This window comes from Cephus cinctus, unplaced genomic scaffold, assembly GCF_000341935.2.
Source record: "Cephus cinctus unplaced genomic scaffold, Ccin1 Ccin1_scaffold1762, whole genome shotgun sequence".
Lineage (NCBI taxonomy): Eukaryota > Metazoa > Arthropoda > Insecta > Hymenoptera > Cephidae > Cephus > Cephus cinctus.
The window spans coordinates 137,872-159,372 of record NW_014333980.1 but is presented as its reverse complement, the minus strand read 5'-3'; the positions used below and the strand labels follow the sequence as shown (position 1 = coordinate 159,372).

At 38.6% G+C, this 21,501-nt stretch overlaps 3 long non-coding RNA genes across 7 annotated transcripts; all 3 read right to left on the bottom strand.

The window, feature by feature from the left end:
- Positions 1–4,022: 4,022 nt before the first annotated feature.
- Positions 4,023–5,852, bottom strand: LOC107273583. 2 transcript variants are annotated; one of them, XR_001539277.2, is made up of 5 exons: positions 5,681–5,852; positions 5,078–5,605; positions 4,878–4,978; positions 4,315–4,667; positions 4,023–4,243 (listed from the first exon to the last, which is right to left on the bottom strand). It is a non-coding gene; the product is annotated as an uncharacterized LOC107273583 (long non-coding RNA). The 2 variants fall into 2 exon arrangements; XR_003061591.1 differs by having other exon boundaries at positions 4,315–4,573.
- A 228-nt stretch (positions 5,853–6,080) lies between these two features.
- LOC107273585 lies at positions 6,081–13,306 on the bottom strand. Of its 3 annotated transcripts, XR_003061590.1 has the most exons (11): positions 13,171–13,306; positions 12,542–12,942; positions 11,443–11,669; positions 10,744–11,355; positions 10,449–10,680; positions 9,396–9,618; positions 7,441–7,659; positions 7,229–7,376; positions 6,978–7,162; positions 6,802–6,879; positions 6,081–6,743 (listed from the first exon to the last, which is right to left on the bottom strand). It is a non-coding gene; the product is annotated as an uncharacterized LOC107273585 (long non-coding RNA). The 3 variants fall into 3 exon arrangements; XR_003061588.1 differs by having other exon boundaries at positions 7,229–7,659; XR_003061589.1 differs by lacking the exon at positions 10,449–10,680 and having other exon boundaries at positions 7,229–7,659; positions 11,182–11,355.
- A 78-nt stretch (positions 13,307–13,384) lies between these two features.
- Positions 13,385–15,874, bottom strand: LOC107273582. Of its 2 annotated transcripts, none has more exons than XR_001539275.2 (6): positions 15,597–15,874; positions 15,141–15,232; positions 14,752–14,819; positions 14,068–14,315; positions 13,810–13,969; positions 13,385–13,735 (listed from the first exon to the last, which is right to left on the bottom strand). It is a non-coding gene; the product is annotated as an uncharacterized LOC107273582 (long non-coding RNA). The 2 variants fall into 2 exon arrangements; XR_001539276.2 differs by having other exon boundaries at positions 14,072–14,315.
- Positions 15,875–21,501: the final 5,627 nt, after the last annotated feature.

Here is a 21,501-nt window from a genome sequence, read left to right as displayed (position 1 = left end):
TGGAGCGACTCACCAGGTTCTCTTACCTGTCGCTCTCTTAGTCGCTCAATCGGGTCGGTTCGGTTGGTTCGTTCGTTCCTCTTCGGCCTAGTGCGCCACGCCCATTCGCGACCTACGAACCGTGTTAAACAGTGGTGGGGAATAATTTCCCCCACTATGAATCACACGTAAGATATTTTATTGTTCTCTCTCTCTCCCTCTCACTCTTACTCTTCATGTAACATTAATATGTAGTTGAATTCCGTCGGTCTCTTTTGAAATCGGCCAATCGGGGTAGAGAGTTCGAAGTCTTTTTTAATGAAACTCTAATCTCCGCGAATCGCAATCGTAATAGCTGTGGGTGTGTTTAAGATAATTTATAACAATACTATTGGTTACGATATATACTAATATTTGCGATTCAAAGTTACATTGCTTGACTGATTAATCGTACTACTAGGGCTTCATTGATTTTACAAATTTTTAACTACGCACACGACTTTAATCGTAATGAATTTTTTAACGCAGTTTTTTCTACCAAATCTTACAAAAATCTACCCACAAAATGTTTGTATACTTTGCTGATTCTTCTTTGGATTACTTAAATTTTTCAGAATCTCTTAACAGTCATGAATCTAAGATTGTCTTTCTGTTATATAATAGTAACGTATCATAGTTTTTTTTAATTAACTTAGCTGTATCTTATTAACAGTAAAGGCAATAAAACTTTATCAATAATATTCCTGATATTTGTTTCATAACAGGAATACATATGGAGCTTACACGTGAATTACAAAGTACGATGCATAAATGATCAAGTCGTATCTAAGTTCAAATGGGCGGAGGCGTCGCGTCGCAGAACGTAGTGCGTCGGCGCCCGGGAAGCATCTCTATTGGTTGGATTCCCAGCACGTATCCACCCGTCGACTCTGACAGCAAACGGAGTGAATCCCCACTTTCTCTCCTAGGCGATGCTAGAAGTGGACAAACTCAACTCCAATAAAATTGACTGTTGCATACATATTTTATTAGTTACTTACTTGCAACATTGTCCATCGATACCAAGTATATAGGTAATAATATCTCAAGACCTTATGGAAACGTGTAATCTGAAAAAAATGATGCACCATTGCCTTCTTGGAATTCTAACCTCTAATATGCAATATAACAATAAAATTCATCACCTATTATCAAGCCTTGCAAAATAAGACCATCCGATATAACCAGAGCTGACATAGTGTAGCAGCTGCTTCGTTGGTCTAATATCCATGAAAAAAGCTTATGACAATAAACGCACGTCAATCGGCAATTATCGCATCTGCAATTAATCTAGTATGACATTCGTTATTCACTATTCCATTTGCGAATAACATCCGTTAGATATTGTCCGTTTGTTTAAACAATGCCATCGCTTATCTCTCTGCATAAAACCATCATGGAAAATTAGGTGACACCTGCAAACACAATAAAATGATATTTCCGTTTCATTAATGATTCGAGGTTGTACCAAGGTATACAAATATTATTGCTATAGATCTTTAACACTTACCAATAGAGCGCAACTTTTAAATGTCAGACTGGAAACATAACCTACAATTGTTGTAACGATTTCTCTCGTAACAAGCACTAGTACCTTTGTGTATCTACATATACTGAATTATTCAGCCCAAACGTACAACCTGAAGTCACCAGCACATCCATTCGATTCTTCTTTCTTCTTATAGCAAAAAACTGATTAACAATTTTGGAAATCATGACAATTCCACTTTCACTGGTACAAGGGTGGCGTTAATAAAATATTGAAAGATACACTGATAAAGGAAAGAAACTATACCGTCAGGAATTGGATGAGAAGGCGACGTAAAAGCAGCATCTGTAGTAAAATGAAAGGTGTTTTCGAACAACCCCTTTTGTCTGGTCCATGGTACTACTTATGGCGTTAAGCTATGAATGAAGATCACAAGGTTTTGCAACGGCTCAATGGAGAGGATGTAGGAAATCTTTGACTCTCTCGTGAAACCTCGACCCAGTCGCACCTTCGCACGCAACTCTTTTACGACGGGCCACTTTCATTTACCAACCATACTCTTTCGTAATTTCGCAATATACACAGAAGGGAAGTTTTGCCATCTTTGAATGACTATGCCGTACTACGTCACTTCCTGCTACAATTTTTACCTTGACTATATTTTTCGCCTTATGGTTACTTTATTCATTTACAATTTTCTACGATATTTTAGTACTATGTTAATGACTGATAATATTGAATATATCATTTCTCTCTAATATTAATCATCACGTATGAGCATATGGAAGGACTATCAACGTGTATCCTTGTTACGTAAATATATCAGTCTATATTATATAATATTTCAATATATATGTCACCATGGACAACTTTGGAGAAACGCACAGGCACTACAAAAGCCATGCACGCAATGCGTGACTTTTTCATTTTCATGGACTTTAGTGTCGAATCTCTTTTCATAGACGATCAAATGAATTATGAGAATCGGTATATATAATAACGAAATCCTTTGGTGGTTAATTTCAGTTGATTGAAACTTAGTGTGTACGAAGCCTAATGAACATTAATAAAGTACCACTCGTTGTAGTGACAATCATCCTGATATATTAGCAGTGAAACGGCACACGCTACCAAAAGAGAAATACTTGGGTAAAGGAGGAATCCGTTACATGCAGTAAATCCTCATTTAAATTTGTAATTTTTAATTCCTGACAAGAGAATGGCCGCCAGCAGGACGCAAAGCAGCTGCGCCAATCGGAAGAAGCTTCGCCACGAGGACCATGCATTTTTGATTATGCAGGTACTGTTTACACGCGCGTTATATTTGCAAATAATATATACATATATATATATATATAAATATACACAAGTATATTTATATCAGCCATTTTAAGTCACGCAAGTTTATTCAAATTCATATACAAAATTAGCACACTTTGTCTTCATTTATCTCATATTTAAGTATCTTTCAATTCCTTGACACATCGTTTACGTAGGATATTCGAATCTCAAGGAATGTATAATAATATATTCCATTATATGATTAAAGAAACTAAGCAAGATAACGTGGACTACGCCAATGAGAAGAGGCACGCGCCGGCACGTGCGCGTCACGCTTGCTCTCCCTAACATAAGAGTGCAGTGCGCGTGCGCCAGATCCTCCCCACTCTATATCAATGCCGCCGACGTCGACCAACAGTTCCGCCGGCAGTCCTTTCGAATAATCCCGGACTAACAATAAGTGTGGAATAGCTACTTGAAGCCCAAGTTGTAGCCTGACTTTTAACGACTTTTCAAGCCCGGTGCCCAATTTAATATATGAGCCACAATCCCCTGGCATAATCACACGATGACATGGCGTTCTCCTATTATCTATGCTTTAATTACTGATTTTACATGGTCCCTCTTTTTATTAGGATCCCATTTATGCGTAACCGGCACCTTACCGTACTTTCAGTATTAGATATAATAGTTCGATATATTCACTGTGTGAGACGAGAAATGTATCTAGACAGAAATGTGTTTTCACTCATTAAGCTGGTTTTTATTGAGATTAATATCCTGTTGCTTTTACGTATGCTAACTGTATATTGGATCAGGACAACTATCTCAGAAGCCGGTTTCGTTTTCTTGGTACTCATTGATCTTCCAGGTATTCTTGTCGTCGGCGAAACTCCACGTGGGACCTTATCAGACGCCACCTGCACTTCTTTATTTTATTAAAAATGCCGGAATTCATGACACCCATACAGTGCACAATGACGCAGAAATATCCAGTTAATTATTACCATAAATAATGTTACTTTCTTAATTAGCATTAAAGCTACGCCATAGAGTCGCGGTAACGGATGGCTTTCGGCGATGCGTCTATGACAATTATAGTCAAGATAAGAACCCGCTTGAGAAAATTTTCGCGCAACTTGGGCAGACAGATCTTGTAATCCGATCAGAATGAATACATATATTTATATATAAATTATATACACGTATACCATACTACCTAGTCAAACTGCCGTATACCAACGTGTCTATAGTGCAACAGCTGTTACTTAATGCCATACGGGCATAGCAGACACGCTGTCTCAGGGAGAAAAGTTCCGATTGCAACTGTAAAAATGTTTCATCCCAGTTTAAAAAAAGCGGTTGCACCGATTCTTCCATAGCATATACTTCTTCTTGATACAGGCTTGTAGCGAAATGCATCAGTGGTTCGATCAAGGCTTAGAATGTTGATATCTGAAAACCAGGAGAACGTGACAAAACTTAAAAACTGGCGCTCGTTCGATCAGCAAATACGAAGAAAACACCTGGCAGTAAATACAGCAAGGAGTCCGCTACAGTGAGGTAGTCCAACGTAGGGTGTTAGGGGTTGAGGTTAGGTTACGAGCGTAAAGGGGAAGGTGGCCGACTATCCCCTGCAGGGTGATTAAACGAAGCACCACGATTCAGGAGGGCAGCCAAGCGTGAAACTGTTGCGTCCCGATGGCACGTAACCCCAATTCTGAAGTCTCAGGACGAAGAATAAAGCCTGGAGGGTCAACTGCGCGTCAACCGCACTTCCTTTTCCTATGGAGAACGTAATTCATCCTTTATCACTCACGAGTGATATATCCTGATTTCCTTACTGGGACCATACGAAGGAGGTAATTTTTGTTTTGACCTAGAAGAATCATTTTTCAATTACTAAAACGTACCACTCTATAATTTTAACATACTAATTAAAATTAATTACCCACTGACTAGCTTGTAAATTAAAATAATTGGGATTCCCAGAAAATCCACTTTTTATTTACATTCACCTTTCTTGTTTCTCTTACTTGCTAAATTATCTCCATTTACACAGCCAATTTATATAATAATACATACATACCTGTATATACACCAGCGAACGGCAGTTCTTCTGACGCGCATTAATTCACGGCAGACAAAAACGAAGGCAGCCTCCCGGGTACGCGGTAGCGTAATTGTGGCCTTTAATAAAGAAATGACACGAGATACTCGGGCCACACAATGTGCGTGCTTTGACTGTGAGAGGTCCTGTAGAATAGGACAAAGAGTAAAAAAAGCTACCTCGTTTTCTATACGGAGATCCGCATTAAGTAACGGTGATACATTTCAATTAGCCACAGAATCATCCCATCGTCTTTCGTTTTTCCTTCGCCGTGAACGGTGCTTCAAAAAAGTTCTACCAGTCATCTCGTGAAGGATGAAGCTAAAAAATAAATCGTCTATTCACCTTGTATGTTACCCATGGTATACGTATACATATGCTCACTCATGATCATCCAAATGGAACGCAACGGAGTCTCGTGCCCGGAAATTTCGATGGCACACGAGGGGCACGCGCCGTTACGCTACCAGGTAGTTTCACTGCTGTCTATATATATACTGCACGTCTACATACATATATACTCTATAGTCTATGCCTCAGGTAAGCTCGTGTATGTATCAGTGAAGAGGACAGCAGTGGTTGCCCTGGCTGGGTGTCATCTGGCATGCAGAGCGTGAACCTGGCGAAGAGACGCGTGTGTTTCTGGACGGCTATAACGGTCTCTTCGTGTAGGCGCAATCTCGCGCGTGCACCAGGACCTGATTAATCTGTGTGAGAGAGAGAGAGAAGGCGTCTGCAGTCAGTAGGAGCCGTCAGATAAAGATCGAGAGAGAAATACTTACGAGGAGGAACGACGAGCACGAGGATGAGGTGTAAAAGAGGATGGACCTGAGTAATCGGTTTGGTAGCCGTATATGTTCTCCAGGTCGTTCGCAATGTCCTAGTTGAAAGGCGGGACGGACTTGATCGAAACCAGGTTGATCTTGTGATCATATTGTTACGTATAGCGGTCGGCTGATGTTACCTGTTAAAATTCATGTCGGAAGGATGCCTTGAAAAGGACTTTTTAAAGACACGAAGAAAATACTGTGAACAGTCAAAATTGATAGGACAGAATTTTTAAATTTCACGTCAATAAATTCTTTAATGACTTTTGATTTTGAACGATCCGTCATGTCAATTTCCGTGAAGGAATAAAAATTCCAATAATCTTAATTAGAATTTTAATTATATATCACCTTATTGAAAATCACTATCAGCAACCGATTGCAAAGTTATTATGCACAGTAGGACCGACGCGTGCCGTCGATTGGTGGGAGATAAAGGTAGTATAGATGGGCGCAGGAGGGGAGTCGTCTGTAAAATCCCCTGAAGCACCTACGATCGTCTAATAAATGGGTCGTGGCGGTGCGATTAAAAGCTTCCACAAAAGGAGTCCGTTCGGATGCCCCACGTATTTAGCAACGGGACAAAATTCGAGGGGTAATTACGTGGTGGCCATTGGAACGTGAAATGGAGCACGAGTCGGTCCTCCGAGGATCTTCGACGGTTGTAAGATGCTGGAGAAGAAGAAGAGAAGAAACTTGTCCCGGTAGACTGCGAGGTGCGCTCCTCATGTAATTCACATATGTGTAACCGAGAAGGATGACCGAATGATGAAAGACATTTTGATGAAATTGCGATAACGTAGATTCCACTTGAGGACTTGGTATTTATAGGTATAAATTATTTTATAGCCATATAAGTGCACACGTGAACGCCAATATGTCACTGTAGAAAGAAAGAGAGTGTATTTTGTTTCATAAAATATAATAATATTCCATATTTACATACTGTCATTTTCCTTGATTAAATTTACAATGGTTTTTCCATTCCATTTGACCAATTAGAACTGGTGTCCTCCACCTGTACAAAATTATGATTATTAATTAGATCAACGTACTGGCAATGTTAATGGTTTTACCTGAGTCAAGCTGTGGTAGCAATTAATGTATTTCTAATTATAACAAGTCCAGCGATTTTCTTCAGGGTAAATGACTTTCTGCAGGTACATCAAGAATGAGGAGCTTGATTTTTACTGACAATCAGTATAGTCTTGTATTGAGGTAGCAGATATACTAATGAGACGCTTCTGCTCACCGGTCCTGCGCTAATGAGAGGTCTTCCTTTTCCTACGAGGTTGCATCCTGATTATCATCTACGTCGGTAGCCGACCTGCCTGCAGCCGATCAGCTTTTACTCTCATATCGCTATCGAGCTGATTCCTCTTATTCTCAGGAGTCTTCCGACTGATGCAGGTGTTCATTCTCCTCTGGTATGTTGGTCTAAGAGGTTCGTAATTAGATAACCAATTACATAACTCGTCCCATTCTCAAAACTAATTTACTCACTTTCTTTGCTTAGTCCTCCAAACTATATAGTCTCCTTTCATTCATCCTTATAGTAAACCTAACCCAACCCAATGTACTGGCCAAGAAGAAAGTTGATACTGTCAACTGGTACCTCCACGGTATAAAATTGCATCAGGACACGAGGTTTCTATTGCACCTCAAGGGGTTAGCTTGTTTCAATGAAAAAGAAAAGGGAAGAATGAAAGACAGACCCTTCCTTTCATTTACTCCCAAGCGACCTTCGACAAGGAATGAATGAATGAAATGGTGAAGGGTTTCCTTCAAGACTCATCAACGGACTTGAATTCTGCATTGGAAAGGGCCAAGCAGACTTTGATCCATACAGGAAGAAGCACCTGAGAAGATGATCCCGTTCATTTTCTCCATCCGGTAGATCTGTTTACTCAGAACAATATGCAGTACACCTTACCCTGTAAATAGAATTCGATGATCAGTTCAGTTCGTACAGTGATAAGGTATACAGTATAACACAGTAATAAACAAGAACTTTTATATCCACAAAATAATTCTAATATACCTATCGAATGTAGCTGGCTTATAAAAATTTGTCTGATTCGCTATAAATGATATAAAATATACAAAAAAAAAAGAATAAAAAGCAAATTCAATGGAGATTATGAATATTCGTCACGCATTCTCTGAAAGCCGCTATAGTAAGAACGAGGACGACGTGTTGAGAATAAGATTAAGATCATCGAAGGGAGTTTAGGAGTATCTCCAGTCGAGGCTTAACAGCAAGCCAGACTGGAAACCTGTAATTGAATGCCGGGACGAGGTGTATTATTTTGCCGATTTAACCCTAAGGCAAGAAGCAGCAGCAGCAGAAGCAGCAGCGGCTAATTTAAACTAAAGGCCGATATAAACGCTATGCCCGCTGATAAGTTCCTTGATTTAAGCGATCTGGTCGCGGCGATGGCCTGTACTTTTGTGTCGTTAAGAGTGCGAGAGCACGCACGATAATTAATCCAAATTGCGCTTTACGTTTTTACTATAAAATAACGATAAGAGTGACAATACGATTATTCAGCAGTACAATTTAAAAAAAAAAAGCAATCTCAAGTAACCAGTATAAAAATAATTAACATTGCTCTTCTTACGCACCTCAACCTAATATCGCAAGACCCAAACGACCTCAAGCTCTGGTCCATACTGAGAAATTTGTTATCCATCTATTTCCTGCAGCGTGAAGCCCATTAAGAACACGGCACCTATTTATACGAGTTTCGAATCACACGGTAACGGCAAAGTAGCAAGAGAGGCACCTGTGGGGCGGCAGGTGATCACTTGTCTTTGGTCTTTACTGTGTAGGCCATGCCTAACCAATCAGAACCTATCCACACGCAATACGTACAAGTCCACATACGTAACCGCTAACAAATAAAAACGCATCCAAGAAGTACACTCTCCATACCCATTAGAAGAGCTATATAAAACCAATGAAATAAATAATCCCTGCCATATATATAAAATCTAACAAATTGTTATCTTCAAATTCCTCCTCTCGTTCTCATTAAGCATCACCAGCTATGTAATTCTCCGACGAGATACATCCTCAGGGACAAACTCGTAGCTTTCATGCTATTAAACGTAACACGCTAGCCCCGTTAATCGTCGAGGTTCCAAGAGCAATTACCGCTTCCTCGTTCATTAGCCACGAAGTGTTGTTCATTTGCTGGCAATGCATTTGCCACCAAGTGGTAGACAGGTAGACGCAGTGCCTTGTTGAAGCCGCCACTCGACAGCTAATTTAATCCGTACAAAATTGCTCCTGGCAATTTACAAGAAGCGGACGAAGGGATTGGTCATAAAAAAAAATCAGCTGGATACAGAGTTAATCTCGTCAATTTTACCTGAAACGAAGTTATATATACGTTATACTATCATATTTGGGTGACATTGAGATATATGAGCGCAGAGAATGTGGCGCGCGTGCCACATTCTGTGTCTTTATATCTGAACGTATGCAGTCGCCATACGTGTATTACGTGCTTGGCCGAGTGTCTTATTCGCCGTGCGGTCAGCGTATAGCGGAAGGACAGCCGAGTAACTGACTACTCATCCTACAGGAGGTTATTACCAACCTGACGGTGTGCTACGCCTAGAGCGTGTAATTAATATATGTAACTCAATCGAGGTAACGACGTACCAAAGGTTATATGGCTGCTAGGCAATATTATACTCCAGGCAGAAGTATAAGAGGTCTGGCACGCGCTCGTATACACTTGAATCCAGATACTCCTTGTCTATTAGTATAAGGTTGTTTGCTGCATGATTAATTCGGGCAGGTCCTTGATATTGTACTCGTTGTTTTAACTGCTTGGACGTCATGATTGGATCGAGTCAATGATTTGCTTCCTTCTCTTCTTAATCTGAAATCAGTTTTGTATAATGAGACACGTGGATCCTGCTGAAATGTGCTCCTTTCTTTTTTTTTGGCAATCAGCGATTTCTTTTCGCAATTACCAACGGTGTCGATTGGCTCTTTATCTGATTTGTAATAAGTTACATGTGAGTATGTTACAAGAGAGTCTTTCCTCGGTATAAAAATTTGATATTTCAATGGATTTCAGGTGCCTGAACTTTTTTTTAAATACTTTTACGGAAATTGAATAAAAATCGAAATGAATAAAAAATTGGTGTTGTTATCAAGTAGTAAGTGGTGTATGGTATTTTATGGAATGATTGGACCTTTTAATGCAAAATAAAATTGACGAATTGATATTTGAGTGTACGAGTAATGGGCTTATAAAAATCTTATTTTTCACTATTAGTTATGAATTCATTTTTTAATCTAGAAAGGCAATCGAAAATTTATGTCGCTATTACTTTTATACTGAATTCGCGTAAAATCATTCGGAGGATCCATCTACCACATGGTATGCACGCTGCTGCGCTTATGTGCAGCAATTGCATATGCACATGACTGCATCATTCAGCCACTTATCTACAGCTGCGCGAACTTTTACATATCGTTTTCTGATTAATGAGACTTGTAAAGAGACTTACTAATCAGCGACAATTATACGTGCATTAATCCACGATAATCCCTGTAATTGATAAAGTCGATTCTATAAGTACGAAATCTTCTAAAAAAAAAGGAATACTTGACAACGATAAGGAATTCTGACACCATTGATATGTATAAGAAATAAAGCTGTTGCTACGTGAAACGGAAGTCGGCCAAAGTCTGGACTATTACCACACCATACCCCATCCCTCAGGATTTCGTCCTAATAAAATGTAAATACATGCATCCTGTTCCAATTAAACCGCAGCCCTAATCTCCGATCATTTCCTGTTGGACGGATCCTTGAAAGACACGCACGGCTACGTTTCGCCTGGACTCTAATCCGATTCGAATGCTTAAATTAATTCCGACTTTTCGGATCTTCAGGATGGACCCAGAGGATCTTCTGCTGGACAGAAGGAAACTAAAAAAAAAAAAACCACTTAGTAACCGTATTATCCTTGAACCAAGAAACAATGATACGAACCTTGCTTAAGCTGAGAAATAACAGCTGTTCCAAGTTATCCGCTCATAACTAATTCTCCAATAAATAAATAAATATCGTCAAGTTATAAATCCAATGCTGATATAGAATCTGACACAAATATATGGGTGAGAGTTACTAAAAGTACGTAAAGGAAGTGAAGCGATTCCCACATGTCCTGGAGTATATGCTTTTATCGCGTGGCCATCCCATCACCGCTGAATTATTACGGCGGTGCGATAACTCGCAAGATGTAAGGCAAGCTCGCAAGCTGTCTTCATACTAGCATATAAGTACACAGGCATATGTAGAATAATCCCACATGTGTACAATGTGCGTGAAAAATGTTTGCGTGCGATTCGACCCAAACTACCTTCAACATTCACCTCCTGGAATTGTGAAATATCCAAGAACTTTTATCCGAATCATACATATGTTCACTTGTATTACACATATATCTGTGCATATCCTGAAGCAAAACGAAATGCATTTGAAAGAGAGAATTTCATGTGCGGTGTCTTCTCACAGTGGATACTGATATAAAGCTGCAGGTGACACGCGATGGTCCGCCAACCAATGGAGAGGAACGTGCAATTACTCCTGGTGCATCATCTTCTGGAAAGTGAAAATCGGAGTGGTTAAACCTATCATCATCCGTCGATCACCTGTGGGTGGAAGAAGCAAAGCATTACTGACAATTACCACGTTAATTTCCTTCATTACAGATACCGACTGACCTACATCTTGAGGGCTTCCGTTTTCATTTCTTTCTTTTTCAATTACCTTACAGATAGGTTAGGTTAGGTTACACAGATCTGTTGCCTTCGATACATAGGTTATTGATTCGATGAACTATATCAGAGAACATATATTACATATTACATATGTATATTACTATACATGTTCTCTGACAATATTGTGAATGAAATCTGCAAGAAAAGCCATTTCTGAATTAATTTGCCTGAAAGCGGAAGAAATTCAAATGTCACAGGATCGCGTTGCACGGAGGGAATTTTTACGCATTTGAAAGTCCAATGCCGGAAGCGATACGATCCATACTACTGAAGGCAAGAGCCTTTAATTTAATCCACGTATAATATTTATCTGGGCGTAATTTTGCATACGGACACTCATTAATTGCACTGGAACTGAACGTCACTTGGGTAACAAACATTTAATACTGTGGCGACCTGTATAATATGGGCGCGTGCTTGCTGTACGACTAAAAGATGGAATTCAAATAGTCCCGAGGCTGCAATTTGATGGAAATCGTGTTTTGCAAGGATATAATGAAGCAGATATAATAAATATTAATCAATATTCGGTATAATGCTAATTATATACTACATGCTTATTAACCCGGAATATTCTATACATTATAAGTATATACAATTTTATTGAATAGTAGAGGGAAAGAAAGTGGTCTATATAATATTTTTCTCAGTCTCAAAACCCATTTTCAAAAATGACCAATAATATCAAATGGATCAAGATCATTATTCTCACAATATATATTGTACATTGAATCGTGCAATTGTATATTTATTAATAATGATTCCTTGCGGAATATTATTAAGTAATTTCTGAATCTACTACGAGTGTCTAATTATTATAAAGATAAATTAATGACATGTGTTACGCCAAAGCCACTTCCTCCTATAAACTTCCTGCTGAGACGTTTCTTTACCTAAGCCGATAATCCTAGACGATAATTGATTTCCCAAAGAGATATTGATGCTTTGAAAAATTTCACAGCCCTTCATAATTGGATATAGATATACTTCAGGTGGTCTATACCTACAGGCAGTTCCTCGTGGACTTTCCCACGTGTTAAAATTAGCATCCCACCAAATAGGATCACCACATCCTTTCGGAATGGTCGTATGAATATGATCGTAAGCGGAAACGAAGGAAAGCACCGATTCTCGAGAAAGTATCCCAGCCTGACAGGTACCAGAACATCGTCCACATAGATACGGTGTAATTTGATGGAAGGACACATCCTGAATGGTGGCATGCTACCTCTTAACTGCACCGGTCAAGACTTTAATGCATCAGGCATATAAGAAGACGGCAATGCACGATCTTGCGTATCTGAATATCCACGTGTCCGCATGTCCACACAGAGAGTGTCAGCTCTGCCGATAAAGATCTATTTAATTAAAGTAATAACTCGTTGTATGATCGATCGTTGATGTTTGACTGAAAAAAAAAGAAGAAAATAAAAAGAAAGGCTCTACAGACAAATAACCTGTGATTAGCAGGTAGGAAATTTTCATAATATATTACAAGAGGGGAAGCCCCTATTTCAGTGTCAATGAATCACTTTGCTCCAATCAAAGAGATTGGAATGGTGTAATCATTATTGAAATGTGATATCCGAACGAGTCCACGGATTAACTTGCTTTAAATTTCTCTTAAACTGGTTACCAAGTGTTTCAGCCTCCTTGAGATGCATCTCACGAGTGTATTTAATGTATTGAAGTATGCTGGGTTTCTTCTTTGATGGATGATAAAGCCAGCCTTTGCATTGCATACGTTGACACTGCATCCTTGAGGTCCAGGAGTGGAGTTGTCAATGCAAAAAAAAAAAAGAAAAAATCCAAAACCTTACAAAGACTAAGTTATCTAATTGTCAGGAAAAATTCAGGCTCATGGAAGTGGAACGCAATGCCGAGTCAACATGCGAATGAAGCTACGTAGCCAGGATGCCTGTAAGATAAAGCGGGCACGAGCTCCATCCACGCAGCTGTTCCTGGCTCCTTCTTATTAATTGACAGAACAAGTTAATACTCCTTCCGTACGAGAAGCGAGGTACCGCTTCATTGTGGGAAATTATTTAGCGAATTGATGTGACAGAACTAATTAAAAATGAAAAACGATTATGCCAGTTCAGCATCCTGACCAAGATCCAGCGGCATAAATCCTCAAGATCTCACGAGGAAGTCCAGTATATGCATACCCAGTTAATTCCTTGAAGCAATAAAAGGTGCAACTGCAATGAAATACAGTACGAGCTTTTAATCTGCATTATTTTCAATTTCAATTTTTTGTAAACAGTATACATACCACTGAAGTCATTACAACGTTGAAGTGAGTCCATGTCATAATTTTTTCTCTCTCAAACCTCCCATCATCCAACTCACTTGATACCCATGCCCACTGCATTAATTAATCCACTGCTCTTCTTCACTTTTTATTAAATGTGATAAAATCGTTGGCATGCCTCCTGAAAACATATCATATCTATGTAAAATATCATTCGACTGATTCGCCACGCAGGTAATTGTCCACTGATGATAATGAGTGCATCAAGATCACACGTACCTACCTATGTATGTACGTACACTTGGTGCGCAAGGGTTTATCTTTTCAGTGCGAGCCATTAATACTCGTTGTTTTAAAAAAAAACTGTTGCACCTTGGCCGAGTCTGTTATCTTGAAGAGACTACGGCACTCGGGCAAAACGCAGCGGCAAAATAGCATTACATTCGCAATTAGCGTAATAGCTTTTAAGCGCCGGTACATACTGCACGCTCGCGTTCCTTGTAGTGTTGCTGAGCGACGGAAGTTATCTGTGTATGAGAATCGGAAGCGGGACGGAAGGTTGAAACGTGAGGAATGAGTAGGGTCGGTGGGTGGGTATGAGAGGGGTCAAACGAAGAAAACTGGTTTGACGGGCCGACGTCGGCAAAAGCTCAAGTAAACGGCAATAGAGAATCTGCTATCTTGTTGCACGTAGACTATTAGGGGAAGCTATATGCTGCTGTAATTTTAACGTTACGCTGGTCATATGTAAATGGGAAAATAGACTTTTAGTGTATATACATATTCGGGAATATTATTTTTAATTTATTCGATTACTGTATAAGAATGAGAATGAATCTTTGATCATATGAAATTAGTTGATCTAAAAATGTGTACGTGATATTAAATTTTTTTTAGGATTCAAGATGGTTAATTAATAAAAATTAATTATGTAATTGATACTTGTATTTGTTTTTTACTCACTTTTTTTTTTAAATATAGGCCATTTGGACTAATTCTGATAAAGAGTACTCAAGACGAATTGCTCTGTGCTGTAAATAATAATGGCATCCATTAGAGGCTGAAGGATTTTATGAGCGATTATTAATAATTGCGATACAAGGCCACCAGAGCACTTAGGGAGGGTGGGTTCTTTGTTGCGTAATTGCTCAAAATCTAACTATTTATCGATAATAGTTTTAAATTGTATCTAACTTGAGGCATAGTAACTTTGTTTACAGCTTGTGCCGTTAATGCATGCGGAAATTCTGTATTTAGGGAGTATCGACTGCGAAAAATGAATTGGTTATACAAGTTAATAATATGGGAATTTGTCGATTTTTTCGTTAATGGTTTCTCTTACATTGTCATACCTGAAATGTCCATGGCTACTTGGCACCCTTATCCTTTGCCATCTTGATGCGTGTACATTAAATTCATCATACAGAGACAGAGTTCATTTAAACTGCAATTTAATTTCATGTAATAAAACAAAGGGTTAATTAACTTGATGAAATCTTTATGGTAAGCCTATAACAAAAAGGGAAAGAGTTTAGTGTGGAATCAATGGCTGTTTTCAAAAGAAACAGTCCTAAGGGAACAAATTAATTTGATTGGTCAAATTTTACAACCGTTATAAGATTTACGATCGAATGAACAATCAAATGCTCTTTCTCTTTTAGAGCCAATTTCACCAAAGTTAACTGAGGTTTAACTGGCGAGATTAGCCAATCCGAAGTCTGTATTTCCGGAAACAGTTCTGATTAGCTAATCTCGACGGTTATAGTTTTCAGATACATTGTTTATGTTAAACATAACCTGTGACTTACCTGTGAAGAAAAACATGTACCTATACATACATATGTATAGGAAGGAATAATGGTAGATAGAAAAATTGTGTCTCTGCTGTCATAAACATAAACAATACTCAATAAAATGTAATAAGAAAATATGTCAAGTATCGAAAAACGACATCGGCTCATCCAACCAAAGACATTTATATCACTGGACTGCTGGCAGGAAAGAGAAAAATAATGAAAGGGCGAATACGCGAGAGAACCGTACATGGTATCCAGCTGCAAAGCCACGATCCAATAACACTGAAATACTTGAGGCGATCAAAGTGCGCAAAGGCGCGATCATCGCGATCAAATATTTCGGATTGGTGAACGGCGACGGTGGCGACGACGCGACTCTTTTGGTAATATTCTGTCGTCCACTGGTAAACCAGAACCTGGTGATCACTTTCATACGCGTACAGACTTACCGGTAGTACGATTTAAGCACTGCACGACGTGCATTTCTGCGACGCAACGTTAATTACGAAAGATGCGGACAGACGACAGGTGCAAAGAATGAGAGAAATATCTAATTCCGGAAAATTCTCAGTGATTAAAGTTCGATGTCAATTTAATAATCATTTATAAATGGACAGAATAACTGGCATTTAATCAACCTAACCTAACCTGTACTTCTGGGTGACAGTCTGTCACATGGTGAACCTAACCTAACCTAATGAAAAATATTTGACAGTAACGTACGTCACTTTCTGTAATCGCGGCTTGGTTATAGGTTATCCCATATCTGTATAACAGCTAACGGAACTGTCAGGGCTTGAAATATTGTAACGAGTCGACCAACGCAATTATTTCACTGACACTCTCTTTCATTTTCACTCACTATTCTCATCTTCATCTTCATTTTACTCTTTCAGCACTGTATGTACACGTACATTCGCATTGAAACTGAAACCGAGGCATTGTATATATTGTGTCAAGATTTTCTTTCCCTTAACAATAAATAATACTGAGTATTCTTAAACGTAAAAACAGATCTTGCCGCACTTTACGATCGACTAATTCCGCCATAACGAACGCGTCGATAGCCTGAAGTCAAACTGGATTCAGAGAGAATCCAGTAATTGCGCGGGAGATACGTCTGGGTAATTGGCGCGGACGTGTAAACACGTTAACGATCGTAATGTAAGCTTACGAACCTCGAGGTTTTCAGTAAACTAACGGTTGTGGTCAATTCTGAGTGACCCAGTGACGAAAACTCGTCCAATAAGAATGTGACTGACACGGTTAATATCCTTAGGACTCAGTGTGGACTTATATGGAATAAAAATCCTTTTAGAGATAAATTTATTTAGCAATAAAAGACTAAATGATTTAAAATGTTAATATTAATATTTATTAATATTAATATTTTTTTATTGAATCTTGCAATATAATATTTGGCGTTTTACAAATGGCGGCTGTCACTCAGCATATATATCTCTGGCGACATGAGGAAGTACTCTGTGCTTTGGTAATTTATATATATTGCAGATACTGTGCCTTTAAAGCTGCTACGAATATAATTGGGGCAGTAAAGATCTTTTTTCAGCGATTACCAACCTCGATCGATACACGGGGAAGAAAGTGCTTGAGCAATTGTGAAGATCCGTTAATGGAAAAATGAAGTATTGGTTTTCATTGCTTCTGACAGTGGTGCTCAGTGCAGGTAATATTATTTTGAATAATGAAGAGAGTATCGATTGATAATAGTTTTACATATACCTATAACTATAGATATACTTTTATAATTGAAACGTTATTAAGCCACCCTACAAAGCTCTCATTTATCTAATGTTCAGACAGCAAGCTTTACTGTAAACTGTAAGTTTAGGAATACGTAATCTATTATCTCTAACAGTTAACTATTCTATCGGCATAATAGCTTTTTAAAAACGATTTTACATGCTCCTCAGTAATCAATTTAATTATAATATACGTGACAGGATACTTGTGAAAAGTAACTTCATAAAGATCGTGACAAAAATTCACATCAGTCGAATCCTTTTTTATTAATTAATAAATAAGATTGAAGAAAAGTAATAATGAAATATAGATCGAAAGCTTTCTCTCTCTTTTTTTTTTAATTATCACCATCATCAACAATCATAAAAATCTTCAGTCCAAACCATTAAATTCAATTGCGTGACAGATCGTACGTGTGTTATACGCTCAAACAAAATGGCTGCATCAGTTTCGTATAAGAAAAAAAAAAGAATTTAATCGAAAGATATGACATAAAATACACAAGGAAGTTTTTATTGGGTATCAGATAGGAGTATACATCATAAATTATTCCCGGAGACAGAATGCATTGCTCTTCGGTTGATCAGTCGTTCACTTATGTCGATCCGGGCTGCGGGTAACCGCATTTTCTAATCTGATTGATCTGACTCTATCTCGCAGATACCAATGCAACGTGCAAGTGACTGTGCCTTGTAACGATCAAACTGGTTGCTAATAGGTAAACGTAAGTATTGCAATGTCTAGTCTGAGTAATAAGTTGTTAATTACGATCACCTGCACCAACTAGTACGAAAGCAGCTGCCATTGATAGTGGCTTAGTAAGACAAAACGTAATTATTACATACAACATTGCATCTCTGGCAAAGTCATAATTTCAAGGTCAGTAAGCAAATTTAATTACGCGAAGATTCATGGATTTTGTATGTGCATCGAAATTACATTTCTTTTTAACAGATTTCACCGAGCAGGGATTACATCTGGAACATTGTACCTATTACAAGTTCATCCTATAATTACTGAATTTTGGAAAGAACGAGCCCTTCGATTTACGATCGTGAACCAATGAATTCAAATTTTATAAACGCATCGCGTGACTAAAACGATGCAGTCGCGTAGACTGCAGCTGCACTTTCCAGGAGTGGAAAATTTAATTGCATCCTCGAATAAGTGTCCGTTAGGTGAGTCGTTTGAATTTCTATTTCACCGATATTAGAAAAGGTGATTAAATTAATAATTGGTCGCCACTAGAACAATCCGCTGATAATGCACTACAGTAATGCTGTCCTGAATTTTTTTAGTTTTACACAGAAACTTCTAATTCGATTTGTATCTACATATAATGCATTTTAGGAAGTGAAACTCGATAGAAATAATTAACCGGAAGAACAAGAACAGGTCCGTATTCCTCATTGGTGCAGGTGCGTCTCACGACCAGTGTTAAGAACAAGGGAGAGAAGAACATGGAGATATTCATTTAAAATATCTTCAAACTTCAAAAGAGCTTCCGGTAATGGCGGGAGTTAGAACATCAGTTGAGTGTCTGAAGGTTAAGGCTGGTATACCTTTATCATTGCAAGTGTCCTGACATCCGGATGGTAGCTGGGACGAGCACGTGCGTGAGAAAAGTCTTAGACACCGGATAGAAAAAAACAAAACGGAAGAATATACGTATATCCTTACTAACGCCATTTATTCTGTCAAGTTTCTAAGTGCACCTGTATTTTACAAGATGCGGGATCAAGAGGATCTAACATCATTACACGCAATTTCAAAGTAACACGTGCACCGAATTGTCGGTTGATGTTTTACCCGGATACCATGAGGAATCGTATTGAAAAAATAACAAGGGTGGTATATACGTCTATTCAGCAGAACACTACTTCCACAATAATAATTACTTAGATACTTATGTAATTTATTATATATTTTTTCAGGACATTGAATGACGTCTAAATGATCCAATAACTTTGAGTTATACTGCATGAGCAAAATAGCTGCATATTCATTACAGTCTTTGATATTAATCTTTGCTAAGAGCTTAACAACGTTACACAGGAAAGTCAAAGAAGTTTCATCTTCGTTTGATTCTCATGAAGTTTAAGTGTCATAACTTTTGATATCAGTACTTTTCACTGTCAAGTACATACTGAATCAGTTGTATTAATCATGCTGTATCCTCGTGGTATCCCTAAAGGTAAATTTCATGATCGAATTAACGTGTTCCGGACAAACACATTGGCAGCGGAGCGGAACAACCGCGTCCAGGAATAAATCGTCGGGAGCGGATGATATCAGCCGGAAATAGAGTGCGGTATCTGTGGATCATCCGGCCAAATGGAGCGTTCAAATATGCATGCGCTAGAGAGCGTTCATTACAGAAAATGCCTATAAAGTATGCATACCAAGAAGTTCCTTATTCTTTTTTTTATTCTTTTCTTTTAATTATATGCAAGCTTTCGCAGGTGTGGACTACGCGACGGTCAATTCCGCTTGGCTCGATCGACCGTGTGAACTAATCCCCATCTGATATATATTATGTGAAATTAAACGTCGCTATGGAACCCGCATGCGGGAGACGCTATGGGAACTTTGTCGTTGTCCTTTCCAACTTTGAGAATTGGTATCATCCTCTGGAAACCCAGTCAGGTAATATTCTTGTCTTACTTAATTGCTTCCCACCAAGAGGAATATTAAGATGTAACTCTCACTGAGCAATTAAGAATACTGATTCTCGTGTGAACCAAACTTACCTAAATTTTAGGTTTTTTGTATCAACAGCTTGTACCCATACTGTATGTGGATAGTGTATGCAGAACTATAAAACCGAAATCCTTTATATTTGAAGATGGTAATCAAAAGGAACCAATCGTAGTAAGGGTAGAGTTCAGCCGCGGGACAGCTGCGTCGGGTGCTTTGAAGATGTCCCAGTCATTATCTTCGGTCTTTGGAAAGGTGTTAAATCTCAGTATAGAATCTGCCATAAAAAGGTAACATAATAAAAAAGAATGTAATAGAGGAGACATCAAGTTTGACATTGAATCAACTTTTAAGAATTGACACAAGATTATTAGATATGACAAGTACATCGATGAGAACATTTTTTCAACTGTACATAGCTCATACACAAAATTCCTAAAATACTAAAAAAAAAAAAAAAAAGAAGGTACGGGTCAGCAGGGATATAGGTAATCATTATATAACCCTTTCTGTAACGAGGTCCCATACAACGTGACAGCTTCTTCACCTGTATCGCGTGTTAATGATCTGAATGAGTCGATCAAAGGCAAGTAAATTGACAAGTAAAATAATAAAATAAAAGGGCAACAGGACTGACGTACAGTAAAAGAGTTAAAAGGAGTAAAGGTCGAACCCTAGAGCGTGGATGAGTTGTTGTTTCGATAAAGCAAAACCACAAACCTGATGACAGGAGCTTGAAACCCCATACAAAGCCACCTTTGATGCCCATAGAGGCAACATGATGGCAAAAATTGTTCAATGATACACAGTTGTAGAAGAATAACTTGAAAGTACATTGAAATGTTTGTTGGTTTGTATTTCTTTCTTCTTCGATTACGCCAGATTGTTATGCCGGTCATTCACTTGGTTGCTTGTTGCTACCATGTGGCAATTATCGGTGGCACGAGCTCAGGATCCTGACCAGAAACTCGTAAACTCAAAGAGCGAGACGTAGTTGGGATTAGGGAGCAAGTAGGAGCAAGTAAAACAACAAAGAAGATAGAAGAGGCACGAGCCCTTGCCCGCCACTGACGCCACCATCTGTTCCCAGGAAGACGTTGCCAGGTTCGGTTCGCCAGGCCCACGCGAGTCACGGGGACACCATATGCTGCCTTCACCAGGAATTGAACTTTTTCAACTCTCAGTGCTTTCTGGTCCTGACCCACACGTAGATCCTTGTGGGATTTATTAGCCATTCTACTTGAAGTCACTTAAATGAAACCTGGTGCATCAGTCCTGATGGGTACAAAGTCGATTTATATTGCTTCGTATGGATCTATTTATTCTTACTTATAAACTTGTACAGGTAATCCTGTGAAATTGCTGTTGGCATTACGTTTCTATTGCTGAGTGTCGCTCACATCAAACGATACCAAAGCCTTTTTTTTATTCCAGGGTACTCATCATTGTCCTACTG